This window comes from Lygodium microphyllum, chromosome 20 (genome assembly GCF_053477565.2).
Source record: "Lygodium microphyllum isolate KBCC chromosome 20, Lygodium_microphyllum_v1.1.10, whole genome shotgun sequence".
NCBI classification, from domain to species: domain Eukaryota; kingdom Viridiplantae; phylum Streptophyta; class Polypodiopsida; order Schizaeales; family Lygodiaceae; genus Lygodium; species Lygodium microphyllum.
The window spans coordinates 122,198,518-122,209,776 of NC_141154.1; the positions used below are offsets into that span (position 1 = coordinate 122,198,518).

Sequence of the window (11,259 nt, forward strand, 5' to 3'; positions counted from 1 at the left end):
AGATAGAGCTTTCTTTCAACCCCCAGGATCAAATGGATAACTTGCATGGTAAGCATCACCAGCGTGCAGGTCATCCATACAAACGTGGGTCTCAGCACTGCCACCGAGATCAAAAGGAAAGCGGTGATCCCTTCCATGCAGTGGATTATCATTCATGAGTGAAGCTGAAATGATCATGACTGTTGACTTTTGCATCAAGTCTCTGATGAGCATCATATGATTAAACTTGGCATGTGCATGGACGCTGTTGGAAACATACAGTGCTGCATACTTTGAAAATTTTCATGCATCATTCTCGATGTGTTGCATGTCCATGATCCCAGCATTCTTGGCAATTACCAGGCATACAAACACAACATCCTTGGACTGAAGGGTCTCCTCATGGGGCTACAATGGAATGTCCACTTGATCAGCGATCTACTCATGATCTTCATGATCCACTATGTCATCCACTTGTTCGTCTTCCTCTTCATTGTTCTTGTCATCCAAAAACTCTAAAAAAATTGCTAGTTTAGTATTCCTTTTCCTGCATGTATCCTTGTGATTAGAGGACATAGGCTCAGCACATCGGTAGCATAGCCCTTGAGCATGCAATCATCTTATATCAGCATGGGTGAGAATCTTTCCTCGAGTAACATCATGTTGCCCCCCAACATATTGATCACAAGAAAACTATTCATAGACATCGACATCATGCATAGAGTGCTCATCATCTGCATGCTACTTGTGATCATATGCACCACACTGCTCATAATAGGGTGGTTGTCCACACTCACTCCTGCACAATTCGATCAATGATTGCATAGAGTCCCCTTGAGCTTCTGCATCAGTCCTAGCAATTAGATTAATCAGCATGTTCTTGTGTTGTATGTGATCTAGGCCTTCTCGCAAAACAATATTGCCATAGAGGTTTACAAGAGCCTCCACAATACATTGTTGTACCAATTGAGGGGTATTAAGTGTTAATTGTTGTACAAGTACCTGCTCAACCAAAAAAACATCTACTATTTCTGCAGCCATCACTGTATCATCAAATATCATGACCGCATGTGCCAATGCAACCATCATATCAACCATTCCAGCATCAAGCTTGCTGAACATAATTTTCTATATGGTACTTTTGATGACCTTTCCATATGCACACTACTGCCCATGAGAGTAAGCATGAACATCATACATATAGGCATGGTGCTGCCCAAAACCAGATGATGGCTGTTGTTCGTGCATGGATTGAAGCCCATATTGGGGCCCTGTGCTCTCTGCATGCATTCCATATAATCCAAAATTACCAGCAATAGGTGATGCATGGTTGTCATTCACACCTAACATAGCCATATTGCTGTAACAAGGTGCTCTTGGAGCATTGTAATAGCCATAACGGTCTAGATACCCTACATGCATTCCCAATCCATCTAGCAGCATATTGCTACCTATATATGACATTCCTCTTGATGGTGGAGAGGATCCTGGTGTTGGTCCTACTCAAGGTCGACCTATTCTTGTTGACAGTAATGTAGCCACAACAATAAGAAAGTTGGGTGTTGTTCAACCCTGTGTATCAATAGTTCACACAGGAGTATCATTGCTTGTGTATCACACTGCATCTCTAACCAGCATGCCCAACACCACCAACTGTCATGAAAGGGTCTTCACACACCCTGCCCTAGAAATGCATTACTGTTGGGCCTGTGCTTAATTATTCTTGCACCATGATATGAAGTTCATGTCGCAGAAGCTCCTCTACTGGTCCATTGTCTTCAAGCAAAGAAGGCTCAGAAAACTGTCAACATCGTCAATGCACGGGAGACCACCTAGTGTTGGATCAAGAAGTCTGCTTGTTATTAGTGACTTTTGACAGATGTAGACAGGTCAAGGTATTTCAATGCCACAATATGACAACCATATAGGTATGGCACAATCTCAAGGCGCAGTTGGTGCTATTGCTGGGGCACTAAAGCCACACATAAGATCTCGAAGAGGTCAAGCAACTGATCCCCACAGTATTGTTGAGCGGCTCCGGCAGGAAAGGATAGTAGAACAAATGAAGGCGCTTCAAGAGTTGGTTCCGAATTCTAATAAGACTGACAATGTATCAATGCTTGATGAAATTATCGAGTGTGCAAAGTTTCTACAACTGCAAGTGAAGGTCCTTAGTATGAGCAGGCTTGGAGGTGCTGCAACAATTGCACCACTTGTTGCAGATCTACCTGCTGAGGGAAAGAACACATTGGTAGCGGTAGCATTGGGCCAAAACTCAGGGTCTTCTCAAGATGCCATGGCAGCACAGCTGAACATGAATTTGCAAGTCTGATGGAAGAAGATATGGGCACGACCATGCAATACCTTCAAAGCAAGGGCTTGTGTCTCATGCCCATATCATTGGCCACGGCAATTTCAACTACCAATTCAAGCCAAACATCAAACAGTCAGATAGAGCAAGGACTTGGCAGCAGCGAATAGTTACAAATGGGAATGTTATCTTCATTCCTTGCACACAGCAACAATGTGGCTGCAAGCTTGGTTGTGCCACCTACTACAGCGGCATATGGAATTAATGTCTCAAATGTGCCTATGGCCATGATACCCAAAATGGGGATGTTCCATGGCAACACTATGAGAAGCTCAAGAAGAAGCACACCAGAGCTGTAAAGTGCTTGTTCACTACCAAGAACAGACGATCCAATGGTTGGATCACGACCAGTTAGCTTGTTCCGAGGATTTTGATGACCAGATGAAGGGGCTAGAGAGCATCTACAACCCCATCATTGGGATGGGATTTCTGACAGAGACTTCCCTTCTTCACCTAGACTGCCTGGGGTTTAAGCGGGCCTCTCTCAACTGCACCAGTTCTTGCTTATCATTGCCTCTGTCCTTCAAAATTGCTTAATGGCTGCTACAAAAAAGCCCAAGAGCAACAACTAGGTAGCTGATGCTACCAAGGATTTTGAAGCAGATCCACTGAATATCTAGACTTCTCCACAAAAAAAACTCGTGGACCAAGAAACACTAACCAAGAAACATGCTATAGACATGACGGAATGAGGTTCAGGAATTTACTTTGTGGCTGAGATTTTCTGACACCTCAGGCAGTGGGAAAGCCTTACGTTACTCATTCCAAGTTGCGGAGTTGTGGAAGATAAGCATCAATCAGTCTAATTCCTGCACAAGATGAAACCTCTGAGGAAAGTGAATCTGACGAAGAAGAAGCAAAGCCTGTGAAACCATCTGTAACTGCGACAAAGGTGAAAGCACCTCCTGCAAAGATCAGTACTGCCAAGAATGGCAAGCCATCTAGCAATCAGGAAAATTCTTCAGAGAGTGAGGACTCTTCTGAAAGTGATGAGGAGCCTGCAAGGCCTGCTACCAAACAAGCCCCAAAAGTTGTTACTACGGCTACTGCCAAGAAATGGAAAGAAAAAAAAAGCAAATATGTTGAGTGTTGAAATGACTTGTTTTTTGGCTGATTTTTGTTGTTTTTAAGAGCTGAATGGTTGATTTTATGAGATGATTGATTGATTAGGAAGTGGATTGAGAGTGTTTTGGATGATATTGATTGTGTTTTGGAAGTTCATGATGTTTGTTGATGGTTCTGTGATGTTCTGATAGGTTCTGAATGGTTCTATATACCTTCTGTTTTGTTCTGTTTTGGTCTGTTTTGATCTGATTGTCTTCTGTAAGGAGGGATGGAGTATTGATTGATGAAGAATGAGATATTGTGAAAGTTTATTGAATGGTTTGTGAGAGTTTGAAATGGTTTGAGAGTGAGTTATGAGGTTTTGATGACCTTCTGTAACCTTCTGTAGGTCTTCTGTAGAGCTTCTGTTCTGTTCTGTTCTGCTTCTGTTCTGCTTCTGTACTGTAACTGTTCTGGTACTGTTCTGTATGCTTCTGTAAGTGTTCTGTGGAATGTATGTGAGACTTTAGGGAAAGTTTTCTAGCCTTGGAAAGAGGTGAATACAAGTGCAAAAGAGCTGAAAGAAGTGGAAGAAGTAGCTGCTGAAGACTCAAGAGAAGACTAGAGTGAAGTGACAGTAGTGAGCTGTGAAGAGACACTGTAGTGGCTCTGGTGACCTTTCATATCAGACATACCTCTTGGAAGGGGTATCCACGACCTAAGAGTGATTATTGAGAGTAATTTTGAGAGATTGTAGTGAGGATATGATGTATTATTGATGGAGTGTGATAGAGAGAGTCAGAGATAGCCAATTCTACTCAAACAGAGTGATTGTATATGAGAGATTGAGAGAGAAGACTATGAAGATATTGAAGATGAATACTATGTGATGTATTTCCATTCAAAGATGGTGTATTTCTTTGATATCTTTGTTCTATTGATGGATTTTGTGAAGATGTTGAAGAATATTGTTGATTCTATTAAAAACCGTGGGAGATCTACATGATGCTGCATGAAGATTTGTTGTGCCTGGTGTTCTTTTCTTCATTGTGATCATATGAAACATGATAAACAAGCTTGTTGATGTTACAAGATAGATTTTCTTGCAAGAGAATTCCCTTTTCCTTGGTGTTCCTCTCGGGGCTCCATGTTTTTGGTGCGCAGCCGGGGAAACTTGCCATCAACAAGCACCAAAAGAGGCTGAAAATGAAGGAAATGGCATTGCCAAGAAAAGAAGAATTCAATGGATGTTTGTAAAGTTCCTTCTTCCACTGAAGAGTTGGAATTTCTCATAATCAAAGCCACTTTCCACAAGAAGTTCATCCCACAATGGCGGAAACACATCACCATCATGATGCATGCTTTATGTGATGGACAGTTTCCTCTTCCTGTTGAAGCAGCAGAAACTTGTATCTTGGTGGCAAACTGTTTGGGAACAAACTGAAGAGCAGAAACAGAGAGAATGACCATCCATGGAAGATTTGGCATTCATTGAGAAGTTTCCAGACAACATCAAGTGGGAGATTGTGAAGAAGCTTCAGGAGTCTTGGTCTGTAGAGGTTCACAAAGACAAGAAGGAAAAGAGTTGGAATTTGTTCGTGGATGCTCAACAGCAAGATACATGGGATGCTTGGTGTACTGATAATCTTCTGTTTGTTCAATTAGCAACCCACTGGAAGTTGGTAGACAGAGTGTTTTTCACAACATACACTGTTGAAACCATCAGAAGCTGGCATTACTATGATGATGGCACTACCACAATGCTCAGACGTATGCATTTTGACACCTTCAGAACCGAATACCTTCCTCTGTGCAGTGGCATGAAAGCAGAATTCAGGGACGTTGAAAAGAAAGAAGTAGAAGAAATGTTGGCAAGAGAGTCCTCCAGAGACTGAAGCCTTCTGTTAACCCTCTGTGGAGCACTAACAACATAGTGGAGCCAACCCCCTGATGAATGACGCAATAAAGAGGCAAGCGTTAGAACGAGTCCAGAGGTACGTGAGAAGAGAGAAAGCAAGAATCAGAGCCGAGAGCGAGCTCGCAGCAGAAGCTGCCTTTGACGCCCTTGCGGAACTCTTTACAGAAGTCCCAATGGCACATCAAGCCCTTCCTCCTCCTGCTGGAGGTCCACTTCCAAGCCAGATCCATCCTGGAAATATTGATGACAGACCAGCGAATGTAGTCCCATTGCCAGTTTTTAAGGGAGAGTACAATGAAGACCCCGATCTTCATGTAGCAGAGTTTATGGTAGCATGTGTGGCTAACAATGCCAGAACCCCTGAGCATTGGTTAGCAATATTCCCCGCCACTTTCAAGGGCGCGGCGTTTCAGTGGTATGAGAGACAAGCAGCAGGAACTTTTGGCACATGGGACGACCTGAAGTTGGCCTTCCTCACTAAATTCAGGCGTGAAGGTTTTGAAGAGCGGATGAGAGAGGAATTTATGAGCCTAAGTCAGTCCTCTGGAGAAAGAGTAGAAGCCTATGTCTCACGAATGGAATCCATCCTGAAGAGATGGACTAACCATAATCTAGATGATGGCATTCAGAAGGGGGTGTTTCTCAGAGGATTACAACCAGAAGTCCGTAAGTTTGTGGAGTTACAAAGACCAGCCACCCTGCAAGCTGCAACAGAAGGTGCAAGACTGTACGATGAAGTGGAAGCTAGACTAGCAATGAATACAGGAAGAGGAGTCCTACCTCCTCTGGTGCCAGGAATGATGTACCCACCAAATGCAGTCCCAGGGACTGTTCCCTACTCCTACCAACAGATGCACTCGGTATCACAGTACAGTGCACCAAATCCACAGTGGACACAATCCCTGCCTCAAATGATGGCTCAACCACAACAACAATGGTCCCAACCAATTTCCTCAATGCCAAATCAGCAGCAACAGTGGAACCCTACCAACTGGAGTCAACAGCCAACAGTTCAAACAGGAGCTCTGAATCAGAACCAAAACAGAGACCCCTCTGTACCAGCCCAACCCGTTTATGCAATAATTACAGAGACTCCTCAAAACCCTCCTGCCAGTACGTCAGGAGGAGAAAGCTTGAAGGATTATTTATCCAACTCAGTTGCAAACATTAAGAAGGAGTTAATGGATGTGATTACAGAACAACTACAGACGTTGAAAGTGAATACCGCAAGCATATCCAATGTTGCGGGAGCAGGAAGAGATGTGATGCGGTTAAATACTTGGTGTGGTAAGTGTCATCAAGCAGGTCATTTAGCCACTGAATGTACACGGAAACCAACCATCCCTGGAGCCTTCTGTTCCTACTGTTTGCGGAAGAATCATACAGAGGACATTTGCTCTCTGAAGGAGATGCATGATAGGAGAAGGAAGGAAGAAGACGCGAGATTCAACTTGTTGGAATCCAAAATGACAACACAGGATATTGGACCCAAGCCTAGAGAGTTTGGTCCTAATTTCGGACCCAGAAGATTTCCTTTCCAAAGTTACAGAGGCAGACAGTCTGGCGGTGGTCAGAGATCAGAAGTGGAGTGTTACAGATGCGGAGAAAAGGGCCACATCTCACCAAATTGTCCAAATCCTCGAAGGTCAGTGGATTACAAGCCCTTATGCAGTCGATGCAAAGGAGAAGGCCACACTGCAAAAGACTGTCCAAGCCCAGCCCTAGTGAAAAACAGTGCTACTGATAGTCCGTCCAAGGCCCAAGAGCCTACCTCCAATTTAGTGGAATTGGAAGTTGCTGCCATCACGCGTGCAAAGCAGAAGGAACCACTTATCCAGAAAGAAAATAACCCTCCTGCCAGAACAGTGAAGTTCAATCTCCCCCCAGAAGAACAGAACAGAACAGAGCCTAACAGTGCCGTACAGAGCCCTACAGTGCCACAGAGAGTTACAGAGACAGTTACAGAGGCAGGACCAGAGGTCCAGGATACAGAAGAGGAGGAAGTGCCACAAGTGGCAGAAGAAGTTCCTGTAATTCCTCTGATGGAAGGAAGAGGGAAAATGAAAATGGGTGTTGCCCCATTCCCTAATCGGTTAGAGAAGCCAGTGGATCCTATTAAGGAATACGATCTGGTCAGAGATCTAGATACCTTTAAACCAAACCTCACATTCCGACAATTATTGATGTTGTCTCCCAGTTGCCGGAAAAGATTCAAAAGTATACTGACAAAAAGACGTGGTTTAAGGATTGCTCCCTCAACAGTAACAAAGTCCAACAAGGCTCCAGAGCCTGTAAAAGAAGTGGATGTGGCTAATGCTTTCCTAGACCCGGGTACTCCAGAGACTGGCGTATGGATAGAAGGCTGCTTCATCGCAAATGCACTGATTGATGGAGGCTCTTCAGTGAACATTATGACGGATGTGACGATGAAGGATCTAGGCCTACAAGGTGTGCAACCAACCCAATGGCTCATCAGACTGGCGGATCAGAGTAGAATCAAGCCTTTGGGCATTCTTCCATATGTGAAGACTACAGTGGCTGGAAAAGATTATTGGCTAACCTATCTGGTGGTGAAGCCAAACTCTTATGGTACATCCTATCCTCTGTTACTGGGTAGACCATGGCTTTTTGAAGCCAGAGCAAGGACGGATTGGTTCAAAGGAACTTTGACCTTGGGCAGAGGACCCAACAAAGTGGTGCTGAAACTGTATGGTTCTCAAAAAGGACATGGATCCACCTCCTTGGAATTATCTTCTGACTCCCCTAATGAGGTTGCAGATGGAACGTCAGCAGACGAAGATGCTGTCAAACAGATCCTTCCCAAGAAAGTAATGGCACATTCCTTAACAGTGGATACTGTAAGCCGACTTCCAACAGATGCAAAGTCATTATCAATGGGTGAATACTTCCTGCCTGAATCAGAAATGACTTCGGAAATCACTTCTGACAGTGAGATAGAAGCATGGATGTACTGCTCTCCCTGTTACATGGTCACAGCAGAGACAGAAGCAGAAGCAGAGACAGAAGCAGAAGCAGAGACAGAGACAGAAGAGGATGGATATGATATGGGCGAAGAGAATGATGAAAGGGAGCCAGAGGGGTCTATCCCACCTGAAGAGGATACAATTGAGGAAGAAGTTCCAGAAGCATCAGAAGCCGATGAGCTCATGCTATGGGACAGAATGGCGATGGTACCATTTGGTCTGGTAAATGGATCTTCTCATATGCAAAACCTTTATAAGAAATGGATTAAGAAGAGCAAGCCGTCTTTTAAGTGTGGCTCCTGCCGTCCTAACCCATCCTTGCCAAAGAAAGATGATGATGATGCACCATGCCAACAAGCACCAGTCCCACCAACCCAACAGGCATCAGAGGGTCCCTGTTATGTGATGTTCCTGGATGTATCTTCAGAAGATGAGTCTTCAAGCCAAGAGGTAATTAATTTTGAAACCAAACCTAAAACGGCTCTAATCCCATTCCAACATCTCAAGGAGCAACCTAAGTCTCCACCAAAAGGAGAAATTGGTTCTAGTGGGACATCAGAAGAGGATACCATTCCCTTGAAGGAGTCGAATCTCTACCCAGAAGCAGTCTGCGGGACCTTCATCCGTGAAGAAGAAGGTGAAAGGCAGTTAACCTTTGTGGATGCTGAAGGCACTGAACGCCACTTGAAGGTGGGTAGCAGTCTCCCAGAAGAGGAGTTGTCAACCTTGTACAACTTGTTGAAAGAAAATTTGGACGTGTTTGCGTGGTCCTACAAAGACCTAAAGGGGATTGATCCCACAATATGTCAACATCATATTGACTTGGAGCCTAATGCCAAGCCAGTACGGCAACGACAGAGGCGAATGAACCCGAATTATTCCACATTGGTGAAAGCGGAGCTGCTGAAGCTTCTGGAAGCCGAGTTCATCTATCCAGTGGCAAATAGTGAATGGGTTTCACCCATCGTGGTTGTACCCAAGAAGAATGGCAAATTGCGAATATGTGTGGATTTTCGAAAGCTTAATTCCAAGACAAAGAAGGATCACTTTCCTATTCCTTTCACAGACCAACTGTTGGACACAGTGGCAGGACATGAGCTTTATTCCCTTCTGGATGGATTCAGCGGATACAACCAAGTGCAGATCGCAGAAGAAGACCAGTCCAAAACAACCTTCACCACAGAATGGGGGACCTACGCTTACCGAGTGATGCCATTTGGGCTCTACAATGCCCCTGCTACTTTCCAACGAGTCATGATGGCTGCATTTCAAAATCATCTGCACGACTTCATTGAGGTATATTTGGATGACTTCTGTGTCTACAGTTTGATCAGTGAACACTGGGAACACCTGGAACAATGCTTTGACCGATGCCGGGAGTATGGGATTTCCCTCAACCCCGACAAATGCATCTTTGGGGTCTCTTCTGGAGTTCTGTTGGGCCACATTGTCTCTGCACAAGGGATATCAACAGACCCTGCAAAGATCGAAAAGATCGCAGCTCTGCAAGCACCCACCAACCTCAAACAGTTGAGGGGATTCCTAGGCCATGTGGGTTACTACAGAAGGTTCATAGCCCATTTTGCGACAAAGGCAACTTCCTTGCACAAGCTTCTGAGGAAAGACGCAGAGTTTACTTGGACGGAAGAATGTGACAAAGCCTTCCACACTCTGAAGCAGTGTCTGGTTGAGGCACCCATTCTGCAACCTCCTGATTGGACGAAAGAGTTCCATGTACACACTGATGCATCAATTGAAGGCTTAGGTGCTGTCCTCTGCCAAAAGGGCTCCTCGAAGCTGGATCAACCGATCTATTACGCAAGTCGAAAAGTCACTGATAGGGAACGGAACTATACAGTGACAGAGCTGGAGTGCTTGGCAATGGTGTTTGCCCTAGAGAAGTTTCGCCATTACCTCCTATCTACCCACTTTAAATTTTATGTGGATCATGAGGCCCTGTCCTTCTTGATGAACAAAGCAGATATGAAAGGACGAATGATGAGATGGCTCCTTTTATTCCAAGAGTTCGACTTTCAGGTGATTACTAAGCCCGGTCGTTCCCATGTTCTGGCTGATCATCTATCGCGTATCCCACAAACTGCAGACGAGGAGCAAGATGATCCAGACCTCCCTGATGCTTCCTTATTCTTAGTAGAAACTGTCACTCCCTGGTATGCAGACATTGCCAATCTGCTGGCAACCCAACAGTACCCTCCTGGTATTTCTAGTCGGGAAAGGAAGAAGCTCATGCTAGAATCAGCCCCATACACCCTGCTAGGCGGTGTATTGTACAAGAAAGGCAAAGATGAAGTGCTCCGAAGATGTGTTGCAGGAGAAGAGATTGGGATTGTTCTGAAGGCTTGCCACGACGAGCCATGTGGAGGTCACTTTGCAGGAGAAGCTACAGCCAGGAAGGCTCTGCTAGCAGGATATTGGTGGCCTGCAATTCACAAAGATTCCTATGATTACTGTAAAAGATGTGATGCTTGTCAAAGAATGGGGAAACCCACCAAGACAAGTGCCATGCCATTGCAACCTATCCTTCCGTTGAAGCCGTTTGAGAAGTGGGGCATTGACTTCGTAGGTCCAATCGACCCTCCCACCAGAAGGAAATAGAACCGATACATCCTCGTATGTACGGATTATGTCACAAAGTGGTGTGAAGCTAAAGCCCTCAAGCGGGACGATGGTAACAGCGTGGCCCTATTCATGTACGAGAATATCATCACCCGTTTTGGCAGTCCCTTAGAGCTGGTAAGTGACAGAGGCACTCATTTCCTTAACAAAGTCATGGAAGAGTTGACAGAGTTGTATAAGATCCGCCATCGCAAGTCCACTCCTTATTACCCCAGAGCCAACGGCCAAGTCGAAGTCACCAATCGCATCCTCTGCTCGATTCTGACAAGAACAATTGCTGCACATCGTCTTGATTGGGATGATCGACTTACAGAGGCCCTCTGGGC

General features: G+C 44.9%; 1 pseudogene; it reads left to right on the forward strand.

The window, feature by feature from the left end:
* The first annotated feature begins 1,882 nt into the window (after positions 1-1,882).
* On the forward strand, positions 1,883-2,649 carry LOC148019329 (transcription factor LRL3 pseudogene; annotated as a pseudogene).
* Positions 2,650-11,259: the final 8,610 nt, after the last annotated feature.